The sequence below is a fragment of the Choristoneura fumiferana genome, chromosome 12, assembly GCF_025370935.1.
Source record: "Choristoneura fumiferana chromosome 12, NRCan_CFum_1, whole genome shotgun sequence".
Lineage (NCBI taxonomy): Eukaryota > Metazoa > Arthropoda > Insecta > Lepidoptera > Tortricidae > Choristoneura > Choristoneura fumiferana.
In genome coordinates, this window is record NC_133483.1 from 5947415 (window position 1) to 5966621 (window position 19207).

The 19207-nt window shown below is 37.2% G+C and overlaps 1 protein-coding gene across 4 annotated transcripts in view; it reads left to right on the forward strand.

The window, feature by feature from the left end:
• The first annotated feature begins 1420 nt into the window (after nucleotides 1-1420).
• dnc (phosphodiesterase dunce) overlaps nucleotides 1421-19207 on the forward strand; it is a 551064-nt gene continuing 533277 nt past the window's right edge. Inside the window, exons 1-2 of one of the 4 annotated variants that reach the window (XM_074095100.1) lie at nucleotides 1421-1508; nucleotides 12269-12775. The gene's annotated coding sequence lies outside the window, so the exon portion shown is untranslated. Of the gene's footprint in view, nucleotides 1564-1659; nucleotides 1797-12268; nucleotides 12776-19207 lie in introns of those variants that run through there. The other 3 variants (XM_074095096.1, XM_074095099.1, XM_074095097.1) reach the window with 3 other exon arrangements.

Genomic DNA, 19207 nt, shown 5'->3' on the forward strand with positions numbered 1-19207 from the left:
CGTTTCATTCGTTCATTCATTGACGCTCTGTTTTTTTTATTCGACTGGATGGCAAACGAGCAAGTGGGTCTCCTGATGGTAAGAGATCGCCACCGCCCATAAACATCTGCAAGACCAGGGGTATTGCAGATGCGTTGCCAACCTAGAGGCCTAAGATGGGATACCTCACGTGCCAGGAATTTCACCGGCTTACTCTCCACGCCGAAACACAACAGTGCAAGCACTGCTGCTTCACGGCAGGATTAGCGAGCAAGATGGTGGTAGCGATCCGGGCGGTCCTTGCACAAGGTCCTACCACCTGCGCACTGTGTATTCAACTTTTAAGCGTTTTACTCGACCTTTTGGTCAAAAAATGTTCGGTCTGAATTTGCATGCGCGTGTTTGTATGGTCTCATTCGACCCCGTATCTGCATAAGCTGCTGAGAGGTCTCGGTTATCGTGGACGTTGGGTACGGCTCTAGTTACTCTACCAGTAAGTAGGCTGCCATTTTAGCTTTTAAGTGCAACGGGATTACGGTTGGTTCGTTCAGTATCTATTCGAAGCAAATCCGAAGCTTTTGATTGTATTAAGCATATTACAAAGAAGATAGCTTTATTAACAGAAAGCCCATATGTGATTAAGTGAAAAATACACACACTATTTATCAATCATGTGAGTAATGCCGAAGCAACGCATCATGTGCTTATCTTAAAATTCCCCATATATGTTAAATATTGGTCAAGGTTGAATGGCGGCCAATAAAAATATTGCATAGCAGTCGCGTTATTGTCGTGTCGGTCTAATGAACGGCGAGCCTTAGTCAGGTGTTTTTAACACCTCTCGTTTATTTTGACCAAATTAGAACACGCCGACTCGCTAATTGCGACGTAACGTATCACGCGGGTCCAAATAGAAATGCATGCACATACCGCGTAATGACTTAACGAGTGCAGGGTTAAAACATGTTCACGGTCAAACAACGAGGCACGGCACGTTCAATAGTGTCATAACATCGGAACGACCCATAGGAACCGACACGCAGCATCTCTATCCCTAGCGTCTACGTAACACGCTACGCGGACGGACGTTTCGCGAGGTGAAAAACCCTTTTGCGGTCGCACAAAAACATAAGTGACTTTCCCTGAACAAGGTAAATGAGGATTAAGAGGGAAGGTTCAAGGGCTAAAATCGTTGTTCGATCGTGGGAGCTGGAGCGAGTATGTTCGTCCTGCTCTCGCGGCGCCCTAGGCTGCGGCGCGCAGTGGCGCTCCATCCAGTCGCGGTCTGCCGGCCGTCGCGACGCTCGGGGCTAGCCGCCGCGCCGCCGCCGCCGCGCGTCATGTGGATACTGTATGGGATGCACTGCTGATACTGCGTCGCTGTGCGCCGAGCGCTCGGCCCGAGCCCGCGCCGGCTGTCCCCTGCACCGCCGCCGCCGCCGCTGAGCACGACTGCCCGCTCGCCTGCGAGCTCTTGTGTATAGTGCAGTGCCATCGGCCCTTTGTTTTTGTGATTGTGTTGCTCTGTGGTAAAATACTTTACAGGATTATTCGATCTGTTCTAAATCATTGCGACTGACGATTGTGAGTAGATGACACTTTGTTCTAGGTTGTCATCGGATCACTCGCGAGCTGATTTTGTTGAAAAGTTTTGTTTTGATGTTGGAAGCATCGATTCTGATTTGAAGATTCCAATCCAAACAGATCGTCGTGTGTAGCCCGAACATGGTTACACAAGAGATAAGCGTTTAATCTGAATATCACGCGGTAATAAACATGCATTAGCGCTATACGTGCGGCAGCGTTAAGAGCAATTCGTAGGTACAACCTGATGCCTAAATGCTCAATGAATGTTTTCACAGAGTCAAGGACTCTATGGACACGCTCTTTGACCATACGTCACATTTAACTATAGGTACGGCTGAATTACTTATGTGAAAAGCAAATACCTAATATCATCCGAAGCTGCTGTTGGATGTGTCATTTTAATTCCTATAACCTATACCGAATCATAAAAAAATGATTATGTTCCGTAAAGACAACCTGTGGCATGTTTATGTTCCTTTCCTTCCGTATCAATAGTATTGCAATTGGAAAGGGATGACCTCTCCAAAGAATAATGGAAATATAACACTGGTGTTAAATTAATTAAGACATACAACTTAAATAGTAATTAAGAGTTAAAAGTATTTATAACAAAAACAACATGTAGGTATGTATTTGAAAAATAAAGGTAGGGCGTGCGGTTGCATCTTTTATAATTATAATTAGAGACAGTTTTATTTTTATCCTAACCCACCACTTGTTTTCATAGGTGTGACGTAGTTGCGTTTGTAGGCCGCCATACGAGACTAAGATGAATAAGATAAAGTACTTACAGTTTGCATTTAGTTTAGTTGAATGGAGCGTAATGTTTGGCGAGGGATGACAATGGGGCTAATAATCTAATCGCATCTGTTCAAAACAATGGTCCGCGTCGCCATTTCAGGAAATGATACTATTAAAGCACGTCGTATTGTCAACCACCGAACATGGCAACCGATTAATATTTAAAAACCGCCGAGTAGTTCGCACGACAGGTTAAATAGTGAGACCGACACGAATATGCAATTACCCTGTTAGCAGTGCCGGGTACAAAAATGAGTCTACAATTGAACTACCGACCGCTCAACGACTGGTAATTGATTGGTACGATTGCAACGTATCGCAATACCTTACAAAAGTCATATATCAATTATTGAACATGTTGAGCTGTTGAATAAATAAACGTAGCTCAATCAACAGTTATTACTTTGGTAGTCGAGAGAGTCGTACCGACAAATTTGACGCAACGACGTCACTATAGTTGATTGATATTTCTATCAGCTGTCCTTGACTGAACTATAACATTGGGGTATATTTACAGTAGCATATTGATGTTTGTTTATTGTAAAGTCAATTGGAGCCGTAATGTTTCAATTCCTGGAATTTAGCTGGTTGTGTCATTAATAGTACCTAACTACATTGTGTTTTAAGGGTGGTAAATAAGGAATTAAGAATGAGAGTCTGTTCGAAGCCCGAAGTAGAAGACTGAGGGCTTTAATAAGTCGATGTTCGTAATTCCAGTACCGCCCAAGCGACATACAATGTTTTCATCACATTTGTGAGTAACATTGAGTATTTTTAAGACAATAAATATGATTTTTATAAAAATTGCCTACACTGCTGGCGAGGGCAGCGCCAGCATCCCCCACAACCTCCTCCAGCAATGGGTGCCTGAGGCGTGAGGTCGACGCCCTAAGGCATTAAGTATGTACGCAAAAAGCCCTTGTTTTTTATTAAGGCGATTGCAACCAAGTTAGCCCGCGTGTTGCGACTAAACAAGTGTGATTAATTAAAAAGAAGTTTCCCAGAGCTAATTATCGATGTGATTGAAAGTAGCTCCAATTTAGTTAATTAGTTTCCCATTGTTTTAGTACCTATTTGCACAAAGGCCATTAGTCTGTATAAATAAAACTCTCGTGAGTAAACTAGTCAACCGTCCTTTGTGGTAATTATTATCATTTAATTAGGATAAAATTGATTCAATACGCGTGATGCCTGCACATTTTTTTCTTCATCCTTTTGTACTTTACCATTTTAGGGTTCTGGATGGCAAAAACGGAATCTTCATGAGATCACTTTGTTGTGTCCGTCCGTCTACCAAGACCTTTTTTCTCAGGAACGCGTGCAGGAATTAAATGGAAATTAATATCAAATACTCCAGTCTGCTGCCTTTTGGAGCAAAGAAAAAGTCAAACCTTTTAGTTAATACAATCAAAAGACACAGGCATTAAAAAGGGGTATCAAAACCCATCCCATAGGGTACTTCCAATTGTCTTAGAAACTTGAAATTTGATATCAAAGTAGCTCTTATAGCACAACCGATGAGAAAATTCCGAAATCTTATTTTTTTTAAAGTCTATATCAGTAACAAATCTAAAATGATGCGTACATTTTGCTTAAGAGAAGGGCTCTGCTAATACTGGATATTAATAGATTAAAAGGTAAGTACTTAAAAGTTTGTACAAAGCCTCGGTGGGTGAGTCCGACTCGCGTTTGATCGGTTTTTTTAACAAGACAATTAATATGTGTTTTTATTAGTAAAGCCTAATTAATTAAGTATGCAACATGTTTATTTCAACTCACTTTAAGTACCTAGTCGGACCGACTTTAATTTTGCGCGAGTTTGATGTAGAAAAACCTTCTAGGTATTTTGCAGAGACAATAGAAAAAAAAGAGAATTGAGCGACCAGATTCGTAAAATGTAAGCATAATCGTACTTTAGTCTCTCTTTTAGTAAAACAATTGAAGTAATAACTTTGGCGAGTGATTGCGATCGCAGTCGGTAAGTATAGTTCAGCCGGGCCGTAATATCAGTGGTATTGTTCCATTGTTCTAGTTTGTAGAAAGGCTAGGTTTATGCTTAGAGCCAGGCTTGAGGGCGAGCCTCTTCAAGCTTTGTAACGTGTCTCACTATTTATCATCGCGGGAACTGGAAAAAGATGCAAAAGGTTGAAATGGGAACTTGGACTGGTTTCGTTCCTTGATATAAGGTAAACGTCCGTGTGCTCGACGCGCTAATGCCCAATAGATGACACCCTGCTGTCATCTCTATTGCTAATGACATAAAAATAAAGTTACCAACTGTTGGGATAGTGATGCACTCGTACGTTTACCTTAACGTACATACGTAAGTAATAAAGAGGAAAGAGTTGAAAGAACATCATGAAATTTTAATTATACTAAAGCATTGCTAGATTTTGCTGACTCTTTTCTCAGTTTCTCAGTTTAATCAGCTAAATATGTGGTCTACCACCCTAAAGTTGATAATATTTTGCATCTCATAAAACAATAACGCCAATAGACGTGTCTGTTAACTTGAAAGTTCGAGTTTAGCGACATATTCATTTGATAAGAACTTGTTTAAAAATTGATAGACCACTTATTTGGCTGATGGTACAATAAGTGCCTCATTCGCACTGGGCATGTGTGGGAACTGCAGCCCAACTCCTCATTCTGAGAGGAGGCCTGTGCCTTGCAGTGGCAGGTGTATAGATCGTAATGTCAAATAACTTTATAAAAATATATGTAGAATTATGAGTATGGTCCTTGTATGGTCATTACCATACGTGGTATATTAAGGATTGGCATTATAGCACTTACGAAACGCCAGTGTTGCCATGCGTGGCGCGCTTGACAGAACCTAGATCTGGACGCGGGAAAAGCGATCGTCAATTGTCAGTTTTGTTTGTTCTTAAGTTACTGTGAATCGTTGTGATTGTTGCATTTCTAAGATGTCAGTGAATGAATGTCGTATTGTTTTGATTTTATCTTGACCACAATTAGTGGACTTTTGTTAGCTCTTCAAAGTAGTTTCATTCTCTGCCCGAATCCCACTTGTTATGCGCACATTGATCATGTCTGGGTCGGATCCCGACTCTCTTAAGTCCTATCTTACGACATAAACCGGGTGTGGCCTGTAATACGAGCAAAAAATTAAAACATAGATCGTCCTCGTCAAACTGAACAAAATTAATTAGATCAGCGACTTTTAAAAATAACAGAGTCTTTGAATTTTCCTCTTTTCATACAAATTAAATACTGCTATCAATGTACGTCATCCTAGAGCCCAACTGACGTCGCCTGTCACCCTACGAACATCAAGCATTTTGCTTTACATTGCTTCTTCGAATAAACTTAAAAGTATAATAAAAATTAAAAAACCAATTATTTCTAAAAGTCGCTGTACTAATGTTGTTCAGTTTGAGGAGTATGATCTATGTTTTAATTATTTGCTCATATTACAGGCCACACCCGGTATATTATAGGAATTTCTCCTACCGACCTGGTTTTAAGCTAAGCAAAGCTTGTTTCTAACATTAGTTGAAATTCTTTTAAATACTTGTACATACTTTATATTAGTGTATTTGGTATAGTAGAGGAGACCGTTAGAGATCGACCTTCACCCATCTGATAACACGATGAGATATCTTTTTTATCAAATATTATTTGTTGACAAACACGCCTATCATATGATAGCTTGATTATCGAAAATAAATAAATAAATAATAAATATTATGGGACACCTGACACCAATTGACCTAGTCTCAAACTAAGCAAAGCTTGTACTGTGGATACTAGGCAACGCTGCAACGGATAAATAAAAACATATATAGATAAACACATACTTAAATACATATTAAACATCCAAGACCCCAAGACAAGAGAGAAAAATGTAAGTGTTAGTACGGGATGCAGACCGTGATTAATTTTATTGATTTTTCGATATTTTAACGAAGTCGCAGCTTACCCTTGAATGCCCTTGATCATGTATGCAACTGTATCGAAGTATTGAGAACTCATTAAAAGTAATCCGGTCTATATCACGTAACAAATACAGGGTGTCGCTGACTGACCCCGGGGCTTAAAATTCAAGGTTCGATTCTACTCACAAAACTAAGCTACTTTTGTTTTGTAGCATCCAATATATCAACCTACGAAGCTTAACTACGAAATAAGGTGACTTAAAGTTCTCTTCCCAAGGGTCTCTCGCCGTTAGGATACAGTTGGCAGTCGTCGTCAGGTCGTCACTTGATTAAGAACAGGAATTGGGTCAATTTTTAGTAATACCGAGATCAATATCTTGTAAGAAACATCAAAGTGCTACTCTAGAGAATCTTGGGTCGTAGGAGGATCCTGATATCACAAATAATTGGGTCTCTTCATATTATCTTAGTTTCTAGACATACTATGTGACAGTACACGGGTAGCAGGCGCTGTCAATGACCTAATACGACAGCACAAAGATAGTAAATTTACGTGTGTACAGATTTTAATATGAGATAGTGAAGTATTATTAAAAAAATGCTAAACAAGTATGCCACACATACGTTACCGTAATTACTCTCATGTATATTACTATTATTACCTACTACTAATATTTGCACTAATATATTTTATTTCAGTATATTATTATTTGTTTTATTTTTATTATATTGTTGTTATTATTATTATTCTACTATTGCTTACTATTTGTTGTGTACAATAAAGAGTCATTGTATTGTATATACAATATATATTGTATATACCCCTGTCACCTTTGGTTTTGATTGCGCATTTTTTAACAGCTAAAAGCCGTAATCTGTTTGCGTAAAAAAACAGCTTGATTTAATTTAATCAGCCTTCCTTCACTTCCAGGGAAAGTTTAATCTAATTTTTCTCTACACCATTGCGGAAAACTAATTAAACAATTGAATTACTTCTTTGTGTTGTCGTTTACTTGTTCTTTGTTATATCTCACATTATTTAATGGGGTACGTGCTTGGGTTTTTAAAGTTATAGGTAGGTATTTAAAACTTTATTGTGAGTTCAAAGACAAAAACAGTTTTTAAATTGATTAATTATAATCGAAAAACGTAATTGTAATGATATTCGACGTCATCAATCAATTGATGTATTTTTTGTGAGCCGTTAAAACGCAATTCTGGATGATAAACTTATTTATTTCAAAATATGGGACAGATTTCCGCTCAGTGGTTCGTTTTTTTTTTAAATAGAACATAATTTCCTAAACTAAGTTAGTTAACGAATAAAAAATCACGCTGTTCTCAGGGATTTAAGTGCTAATATCGACTTTCTCAAAGCCTGTTTGTAGTGCCAATGTAGAAAGACCAGTTGATTACTCCCTGTAACCAACTTATCTATATACATACAGAAAAGCGTTGAAAAAGACCCGAAATCGTGGAAATTGGTTTATCCTGATCCCAGGCAGCGAATCAAAAGATTTATGCACACGCTGAGGATCCGCGAGGATCCGTCACGTCCCGGATTTCCGAAACCGGATTACCGGATTCAGCGAGTCCAACAAACTTATAATATGTAATAAATTATAATTATTCTAGTTGCTCCCGAACAGCAGCAGTATTTGGTAACAAAAAACCGACTAAGTGCGAGTCGGACTCGTGCACCGAGGGTTTCGTACAAGTTTGACGAGTATGAATGACAGGGTGGAGCGAATTATTTTTATTGGGTTTTGAGTGCTGAATAGTGCTAAAAAGTTGCGATTTGTTCAAAGGTTTATGAGAAAAATAATAATATTCAAACCTACTTTGAGCCCACTACTGTCATTCAAATATTTGTAAAAACTATTATGTTAAATTCCGTAAAATAGTGTGTTTTTACCTAAAATTATGTTGTTATCTTACTCAAAATATACCTTAGTTTAAAGGCATTTTACCTTTGTAACGCACTAAATGTACCAAAATTATAAATTAAATAGACTGCCAAAACTACCAAAACCACCAATTTTCGTTTAAATATGTTTATTTGACTTGTAGCACGAAACTGTATGTATTGATACAATTTTTGATTGAAGCTGATGTCCCGTCACTTTTCAGCATAAAAAATATTTATTTATTTTTATGTGAAATTACGAAGTTTTCATACAAGAATCAAAATCTTCAAGGTAAGGTAGAGGGCTAAAACATATGTCGAAAAAATAATTTAAAAATACCTATGTAAGAAACTAGTCCATATGCAAGTTTTTAGAGGTATTCGAGACTGATTAAAGAACTTTTTTATTCTCCATACATAGACGCTCCACCCTAAACCAGTGGTAGCAGAGGCTCCTAAGCAATATATACGCAGTGGGGTCATTTTAGATGGATAAGGACAGACATAAATAATTACAAATGTATATGAGAATATTACTTCACAAATTTAATAGTTCAGGTCAACAGAAAGTACCTTAAATTGACAAAATTGAAAAAAGTTCTTGATTCAAGCCTCGTCGTTACCTTATAGTCCAAAATGTTCTACATTAAAAAAATAAATAAAGTCAAAGTCTTGAATCATGTTGATTGTGGCGAACTTTGTCAATTTAAGGGTTAGGAGTATTGAATATACGTTATTTGCGGCATAAACGGCCATCTTTTTTTACGTCAACTTAATAGTTAGATTTTTCACAGCTTCAAGTTTATAGGTATAGTACGGTTTCGTAACAGCAGTATGTACAGTTGACTATAACCACATTTAACACAATATTTATCATAACAACTAACTACAGGTTAAGATTTTAAAAAACAATAAAGATCTTAGAATCGCCGGACGACATTTTAACCTGCGTTTCCTTTTAATCCTACCAACTTGGCCACGGCATAGATTACTTAATAGTTACTACGGAACCACTGGGGAATCTAACCAATCAACCGAAAATCTTAAGCACTTGCATAAGCCAATAGTGGCGAATGGTGCCATCCATCGCAAATACTTCTACGATCCAAATTATCATAAAAATAATCAGGGTAGAGTTGAGCTCGGAACAAAGGTACAAATTAGACAGTACATACAGTTATAACTGTAGGGTTTAGATTAGGAATGCTTGTCTGTCAGCCAGTCTAAAAGTGCGACATGGAAATCCTTTTAAGTGAGGATAGGGCGAGTAGTTTACACCCTCGGCGTTTGCGCATACCCCATGTAGATATTAATTAATCAAACAACACGTTTTTATTTTATTAAAATAATCGTTGTTCTGTGAGTGAAAAGTCATGTGTCGTAAGCAATTTTCCGCGTTTGAACGAACAAACACTAAATAATGGGCTGTGTTTGCTGTCACTTTGTAAATGTTCCTCTTTTTAGGGTTTCTTACTAAAGGTGCCAATGGGAGTCTATTATTAAGGTTTCGCTGTCTGTTAGTCCGTCAATCTTTTGGATCTTATTAGGAAAATCTTTTTCTAGTTTTTCTGTGCATCTATGTCTCAGTTTGTGTTTTCGATGTGGTTGACCGTAAAAGTAACAAATTTGGAGTTGAAATACAAAAAGACAAAAAGACTCCAAATAACCAATCCTAATCATATTAGAAAGTCACTTACCATGTGTGGTTACTATTACTACTATGGATGCGATAGCAACAAATATAATAATAGAATAGGAATCGATTATATTTATGAACTTCTAAAAAATTCATTATAAGCAAATGTCAGGTATTTTAAAAGTACAGTTTTACTAAACAAAGTAAAAACTAACGACAAGGGACTCTGTGCTGTGAGTGTATACTATAAGGTCAATGCACAAAATATTTGACGCAGTGGCTGTATCTATAGATATTTATGCCCTCGACTTTACCTACCAGTGTTTTGAGCATCTACGGCGCCGAAAACCGATTCGCCTAGACTTTGCGTATAAAATAAATGCGTTGGCCTTATTAATAATATCAATTGCACGGTACGTGATACGGAACCATTCGTGTGCAATTCCGACTGCGATTGGTCGTTTTTTTATTTTTTCGAGTCACAAGCTTTTAACATCTTAATATGAAGGATGAAACGGCTCATGTCATACGCCGTTAAAATGAAATTAAGAAATACGGAGCAACGTATGAACGAATTGTTAGCGAGTCATCATACATTTTACGGTGACTGCGATAAAGTGTATTACATGTGAACTTTTATTAAAATTAAGATGTTATTGCTTGATATTTTATGGTAGCTAATTTAATTGATACTTAGATTAAAAACTATTTACTCTACTACTGATAAACTGAGAACAGCAGAAGGTCAAGCGTGGGTAGACCTAATGGTCTGGGGTTAAGGCAAAGGTTATACAAGCATTTTCTAGATAACTTAGTAAATTTCGTGTTCGTGGTCTCGACCTCGTACTGTTTTTACAAGCTTTATTTAACTTGCAACGTTCATATGTATTTGATTGAGTAAATATTAAGTTTATAAGTTTTTAAAACCACTTCGTGCTATCCGATCGACCTGTGGCATATTTACGAGTACATAATATAATATGTACGTCTGGTGACAATACAATAATTTGATAGTGAAATTCTGGTGGCCTGGCTGAGATCGTCTCCACACGATGCAACGGTTAATAGCATCGATTTGAAACTTGGTGCAGATATTTATTTTAGAAGATAATGAAAGTACAATCAGCAAAAAAAGCCTGTACTCTAAATTACTTTTTTACCGGAAACATTTTCAAATCATACTAATTTGTCTGCATAGGTACGTAGGTAGAAATATTATTTTACGATTTTTCACGAGTTTCCCAATCAGACACCATCATTCCACACAGTTTGCTGAAAATCGACGCCATGCGTTGATTGTGGCGTAAAATATTCGTGATTAAAATACGTACCTATGCATATATGTCACCTTTTACGTAGGCATCGACAAACGTTGAGATACATTCCGCGTCAAATGATTGAATAATTCATACAACACTAGCTTTAAATTATGTAGTTATGCAGTGTTATTGATCAGAATAGTCTCATTTTAATGTTTGTTTTATTTGGGAAATGAACAAAAACATTTTTTTGAATTTTATTTTGTCGCGTTCTCAATGTTACATCAAAATAAACAGATGGGTACAAACTACGAATGTCTATTTAGACATTTTCCCTTGTAATTTGTATTATATCGAAACTGTTTTAGTTTCACCATGAAGGTCGTTAATGTCGTTAAATGTTTTATTGTGGTCGATACAGCAATATCAGCTTTTATGTCACCATAACGTCTTTAATATTTTTGTAACGCTACAGACACGTACGTAATTTTAATGTCGGACATATCTCCGATCTAACATTGGAGTTATAGAAGTAACAGAAGCCATAGTACTTCCAATAGGTTATTATTTTATTACCTATTATGGAACTATTTTGTTTTGATCCACCGTAAAACGTTCTTGTAGTACCTATGTATGTATATCTTCAGTGTACACTCGAACCAACTGAATCGTGACCCACTGTGGAACCTTGTCCTAGAAAGTCATAGTGACATCGCATTGCTTGACAAGGGAAATTATTATGACACTTACTGTGAGAACGTTGTACGGTGGGTCAGGAGTCAAATGGTTCGACTGTACATGTCTTCTTCAACAATCAAATATAAGCGACTGAGGCATTACTCAATGTCTCATTAAACTACGATCTTAATTAATTGAGTCTGTTTCAATATTACGGCTCTTCCTTAGTCTCATTCTTTTTCTTTATGTTAATTAAAATAAACATCCAATACGCTAAATTCGATAAAAACATTATTTACCGACGAATTGTGAGGAACGATCAACAATTTGGTAGTCTGCCAACCAAAAGTTACAAATCGTTATATCTGTCTGATTCACGCTTGTGGCGTGACGTTTTAATGCAGTTACAAATAATCAGTATTTTATTAGACACATGAATCAATATGCATTTAAATAAACAGAGGAAGGAAAACCAAATCAGCTCGAAGTGATTCGATAGCACGACCGCCCCGTTGATTTCCAGATTTGAAACAAAACATGGGTTAAACAAAAAGATGTAAACAATTAAACGTCTAACAATGAAAAGCCTTGCGATAAACAAATTGAAGTGCTAAAAGTGAAAGTGATAAAAATTTACGTCTACTAAATTACAATCCCTTCTATCTTAAACTTCCTTAAACTTTCAATCCTCCTCTAGATCACACTCGACTGACATATCTTACACTTATCTACTATTTCCAAGACTGATTGTTATACATTTATCGCTGTTATCTTCAATTTTGAATTTGAGTGAAGTGCCAAAGATTTTAACTTAAGGGTGTGAGTATTGATGGTGGTTGCTACGTGGGGGTACAGTCCGCGGCTGCGGGTGTTGGCTTGGTCGGTTGCGGCGCGCACGGCAGCACGGTGGTCGGAGGCGGGGTGTTCCGTTGTTGCGTGCCCTGGTGCGGGGCGCGCACGGCGGCGCCCGTTGACGACGCCGGCTATGCGCTGCGGGGGGAAACTCCGCCGACGACCCTCGAAGAATACGGTAAGTTTACATTATTACAATGGACATATATGTGAATAAGGCCGATTCCAGGGTAGGCAGCGCCTTACTGTCTATATACTCTGCTGTGGGGAGTTTCGCCGCAGTGCTGCTGGGCAAACTAGCACTACCTACCCTGGAATCGACTCAATGCACCTATATAACTATTATGACTAGTCTTCCGTTCATAAGAGGGATATAACTAATGAATAAGCGTGCTTTTGGCTCGCCCGACATATTCCTCATAAAATAAGTTCTGTTCGGCGTAAGTTGGTCGCGGATTGTCGGCGTGGACATGCACGAATAGGGTGTTTGACATCATCAATCTCTCAAAACGCTCACTAACGTAAATACTCACTAACGCTGCAAAAATGCCAAAGGTTTTCTGAGATAAAATAAAGTGTTTATAATAGAGTCGTGTCTCGGAATATTGGTGTCAATTACCCTATTGTTGATAAAGAGTTCACTCCGTCGTTTATCTAAAAGCGTGGTTACACTTTCACGGAAACCTGTTGAGGCATAAAGTAACAGAGGGCCGGTATACATCTATGAGATATTTGTATGAACTATAAATTGCTTCAGATCGTACTCTGTGTATTCCGATGTAATGAAGGTTTTGAGATGGATTGGATGGAGTGGACTAGATGGCGTTAGTGTTCTTGAGGTCTGTTTGACGTTACAGTCTTGCTTGCGATTTGTTTATTTCATTTAGGTAGTTATGAACCAATCTCAAACGTGACACAAATGTCAAAGTTATCAAATGTACCTTACGATACTAGCGCCTATCACAAAACCCTCATTTTATGGAATAGATGGCGCAACTCGACAATCTGCGACAGTGAAAGACTACGCAGCTTTATCGTGTAAGGTATAAGCTGGTATTGAAAATACAGGATGACTGTGGAAACGTGATTGGGATCAATCCTAAACGACTCAACAAATGTATACGAATTGTTTACTGTCGTATTTACGTGAAACGTTCACATTTTTTTAGTGTAGGTATATTCAAGGTTCGGTTCTACTCAGAAAATTGAGCTGCTTTTGTTTTGCAACATTTTCAAAAAACTGAAATTTAGATCATTTATTGATCCTCAAAGTTTAATTGTTAAATCAGTGTAAGTAGGTATCGAATATGGCGGTGCTATCGCGGTCTCTTGAACTCTTGGTACAAAAGAACTCTAACTTGGTCTACAATAATACTGCCTACTGCCTATATTAGCTACGAGTAAGTTGGTTGTTTGTCCTAATCCCGTTTCCAGATTCACTTCGTATATGTCATTAATATTGGTATTACGAGTATGTGTAACGTAAACAAAAACAAATCCAGACATGTGACTCATGCATAGCAGTTAATCATGCTAGTAGTTCAGCATTAATTCTCAATTTGAGATCACAGACAGAAGGATTTACTTGTTTACGTATCATGACATATGATTGTTTACCTATATCTTTTTAAAAACCTTGTAAGGTAAACGTGCGAGTGCTCTTCACTGGGTCTTCTTCTTCTCTTTTAAAATATGACTTTTCTGTCCTAATTAATTGGACAATTTCGCCAGTGTCAAAGTACTCTCTTTGAGAGGGACGTTGTACGATGATTGTAGTTTTTGTAACTTGATAGTAAAATTCCAGAAACCACGCGGAGACAACTTGCGCATTAAAAAATGACAGACACGAGAGCAATATAGAATTTTGCTATCACTGTTAAGGTTAATCGCCGCATAAAACACTAACAAAATTATATTTCAACTAGCCAAAGAAACAGAAATAGCAAAATTGTCTAAGTACATCCGACATGCTCGAATGCTACAAATCGAATTCGACTGGGTCTTCAATAGTTGCCGTCTTTAGAACAGCAGGGGTGTCATTATAATAGGTTCGCAATATCCTGTTGAGCACACGCACCTTACTTCTTATATAGAAAATCTTCCTTTTTTGTATGGGAATGTTTCTGTAATTTCGGCTTTTAATCAAACCCCTAAGGTTGTTGAATTTTACCGAGCCTAACCCACGCTCGACGAAATTGTAACATTCCTTTACCTTAACCTTAATAAATTTCTAATCTTACCAATTTATTATTCGACCGCAACTTCATGTTATACTGAAAAGCTGTATTATTTATAAATAAGAATTGTGTTCTGGCATTCCGTGCCACAGTATCTATGAGTTATAATGGAGCATTATTAATTATTCAAGTTTTTACATTTAAACGACCAATGATAATAATTTTCAAGCTGTACGGCTACAGAAACTTGAATGGATGTAATTACTTTATACTTATTTCAATTACTTAAGAGAATTAATGGACCGAAAGTTTTGCTAAACATCACTTGGGCACTGTTGAAATTACTTTATTGATGTAATACCGATTTGTAACCTAAATTAAATTCCTTACCGGTTTAGATACCGTTGCCAATGACTTGTCACTTAGCTCAAAATCTATACATAATATGTATAGGTTCATTTATAAATATGAAAGTGGAAAAACGTGGGTTTTCTACATACATGTGCGACATAATACATATGTTTTGAAGAACGTTTGCATGTGTCGTAGCAGAGTAGCAAGGCAAAAGGTTAAAAACCTCGCATGATACTTTTTAGTTTCTCTATCATCCACTATCTATTCCATATGTGAAACTCTAGTACTTCTTTTATATTTATGAATGAACCTGTGTCACACAGACTCAACTGTCACGAAAACCACACAGAACGCTAACGCGTTTCAAGGTTTATACGAGTTCATTCTCAAAGGTTCACAGACTGCGTTCATTTGTTTGGGAACAGTTGTGTTGTGTGTGTTTTTCGGACTAGTCAATCTAGGTAGGTAATTTCATTGATATGGATCTTCACAAAGTAACGGCTGAAGTTGACGTTAGCATTTTATGACAAAAATATGACGATAGATTCAGATGTTACTTTGCGGAGGCTCATACCCATGAACAACTGAAATAATAAATCTCAAATGTGACAGTTACAAAGACAGTGGCGCCCTCACAATATCTTTTCTTTATTGCTGCACAAAACTCGTGAAATTGACTCGCTGCTACTACATGTTTTTTATTATTATTATATCTACCATTACAGTTATCCGATACGATAGAGTAGCACCTTATATTTTAAAGTATACCTAATTTATTTACCATTAATAACATAAATTAAACTCAAATAGAAGATTTTTTGTATTAATTTGAATACGCGGCGTGCCTGTGCAACATGATACCGTAGGAGTGGTCGTATTTTACACAAATATTGAACAAAGGGGAGGTTCAATTCGATCGACCATCGAACCCAGAGGGCGTGCTGTCGGTTTGTTTACGTTAATTTTTTGACATTTAAAATACCGAGTAAACCGGGAATAATGGGTCGATCGACAAGTTAGTCAATATTAAGTGAATAATTACTTGAGAATTTGGAACTGTTGAGATTACATTCTGTGGTCTCAATTTAATTTTGGACACCTCTGAGAACATAGTTACTGAAAGATAAACCCTAAATAAATAAATTTGCAGCGTCACTTTATTTAGTATTTGAGGTTCTGTGTACCTATCGATATAAATAGAAGTTTTCTTTAAGTTTTTATTTATTAGTGTTAAAAATAGGACGCTCGTCAATCCCGTAAATTATTTAGAGCATTAAGAAAAAGTACGGATTAGTATCAACTTAACCTAATATTCCACACTTTTGCTTGCTTTTGTGTACTGAAGAATGAAGTTTGTACTAAAGTATGCAGTTTAAACTTCTGCAGTAATTCAAAACTATTAAAAGCACACTCCATCCTTACGAAATAAAACTAGGTTCACTCTTTAGTTTTTTTGTCCTTCCGGGATGAATATCGAGTATCGACCGACCTTTAGCTGGAACTATCAGTTGCAATTAATGAATAAACCGTCGGTAATTGTGTCGCATTCTGCTCCAGAGCACAAACACTTCATACATAATTAATGATGATATCAATTGTTGAAACGAACGTTTTATTTGTTTTGGAGTGTGATGTGACATGCATAATAAAAGTATGAATACCAAAAAGTTGGACGAAATTGGATGGTAGTAAAAACAAAACTAATTATGATTGGGAAAAGATCCGTTGTGACACGCCAGTTATGTTATCAATTAAAAATTTAATAGTAGGTAGTTAGGTAATTTAAACTAACGGCGTCAAGGTGTCCAATTTTTTTTTACATAAAACTGACCCGTGATTGACCCCTATCTCCCCTGATGAAAAGTGCAGATGAGGCCAAAGGCTTGAAGACCTTTCGAACCTTTTTGAACTGTTCAAAATTCACCAAAAACTTCAATTAAACTTGCTACGACGTTTAGCTTTGGAATCGTATGAAAGAAAACAGTGACCATACCAAGATGCCTTTAAGAAATAAGAGGGTATTATGTTTCTCCACGTATTACGTTCGCGTCAGTGGATTTTAATGACGCCTCTTTCATTGAAGCAATATGTTTGTGAGTTTATCCGATTTATTAACAGACTATCCAAGCGTGCTACAATATTTTTTTATTTTTAGGTTAGGCAAACGAGCTAGTTGGTCTCCTGGTGGTAAACGATCACCACCGCCCATAGACACTTGCAACAACAGGGGGATTGCAGATGCATTGCCAACCTAGAGGATTGGAAACTCTAGATTAGACCATACTTCAACTGAATAATTTCGCTTGCTTAACCACATAAGACAAAATTTTACGAGTTCTTGAGAATATTAATCTCCTTTTTGATAGAATCTGGATCGGGTTTCCTTAAGGTTGGATTTTCCCCCTCAATTGAGCCGGTATGACTTTCGAAGACACTCTTGACTCAAAGAAGAAGTGCTTGATGGTTTAAACACTTTCTTTGTTTTATTCAAAAATAGACGAAGGTTTAAAGAACAAAGAAATAAGAGCCCGAAAGTAATTGTTAATTTTGTGATGATTAAATTTAGTTAAAATAAGACATGGACCATTTTCTTTTATATATATCAGTTCTTATTGCTTCCTTATTGTTCTCAATATAATATTGACGTTGTATCTGTGTCCATTAACCAAAATGTGAAGTAATTGAACACGAAATCTGGGACGTTTCAGACAATAATCTGTGGTTAAACAAACGTTATAAAACGGATAATAAACTGGTTACGTACATAACAAATAGTTTTTCGTTTTATTGGTAGGTATTGTTATCAGAAATAACGTAATTGTGATTGATTTATAATGAGAGCAGTAGACCGAAACTAGATAAATAAAGTTGAACTTATTCTCTCACAAATCGTCGAATTGAATATTATATTATTTCTAGTGAAATACCTAGCTTATAAGCACCTAGTTTTTTCCCGCAATTCCGCTGGCGTTGAAAACGCGGCGACGTGTAAAGGCTTTTTATAGGCGTATAGCTTTTTCCTGCGGCTATTCTCGCGTTAAACTCGGATTGCCGTTTTTTTCTTCTTGTAACTTTTTGACAAAAGGTATAAATGATAGCGCGTTTTTAAATTAACATCTATCGAACCTTGCTAAATGTGTCCTCGTGAGTCCTCGCGTACTTCATACAGGACCAATGAACACTTTGAATAACGGCTGAATGGACTACTTTATAAAGCACAAATTGTTCATTGGTTAAAGAATCTCAAGGATTTTGAAATAATATGCAAAATCACAAAGTTGGCGACCCACGTCTAGTTCTTAAGTACTACGTCTGTTAAAAAAAGTTAGAACGCAGGAGGATATAGATCCTACAGGAACTGTCCTTTTTTTCGGGAGAAAAAGTAGCCTATTAGGTATGATAACTAGGGTATAAACTATCTTCGTACCAAATTTCATGCAAATCTGTCCAGCTATTTCAGTGCGAAAAAGTAAGAGTAAGAAAGTAAGAGTTTTTACTAGATATAAATTATCTACTTGAGCTAGAACCGATGGGCTTTTCCTCTGCAACTCATAGCTGACGATGGGTTGTGATTGACAGAATAAACCGCGGAAAATAAGTAGGTAAGTACTTATAAGCTGGGTATTTTACTTATAAATAATAAAATATTTAATTCGACGATTTGTGAGAGAATAAGTTCAACTTTATTTATCTAGTTTCGGTCTACTGCTCTCATTATAAATCAATTTTGCAGGTGGTAGGACCTTGTGCAAGGTCCGCTCGGATTGCTACCACCATCTTGCTCGCTAATCCTGCCGTGAAGCAGCAGTGCTTGCACTGTTGTGTTTCGGCGTGGAGAGTAAGATAGCCGGTGAAATTACTGGCACTTGAGGTATCTCATCTTAGGCCTCTAGGTTGGCAACGAATCTACAATCTCCCAGGTGTTGCTGGTGTCCATGGGTTGTGGTGATCTCTTACCATCAGGAGACCCACTGTGACGTCCAGTCACAGGGTAAGTTAATGGTAGAAATTAAACACCTTTTGGGGTTTAGCTCATTGCCGTGAGTACGGTCCGCTCCGGTTGCCTGACAAAGCACAAC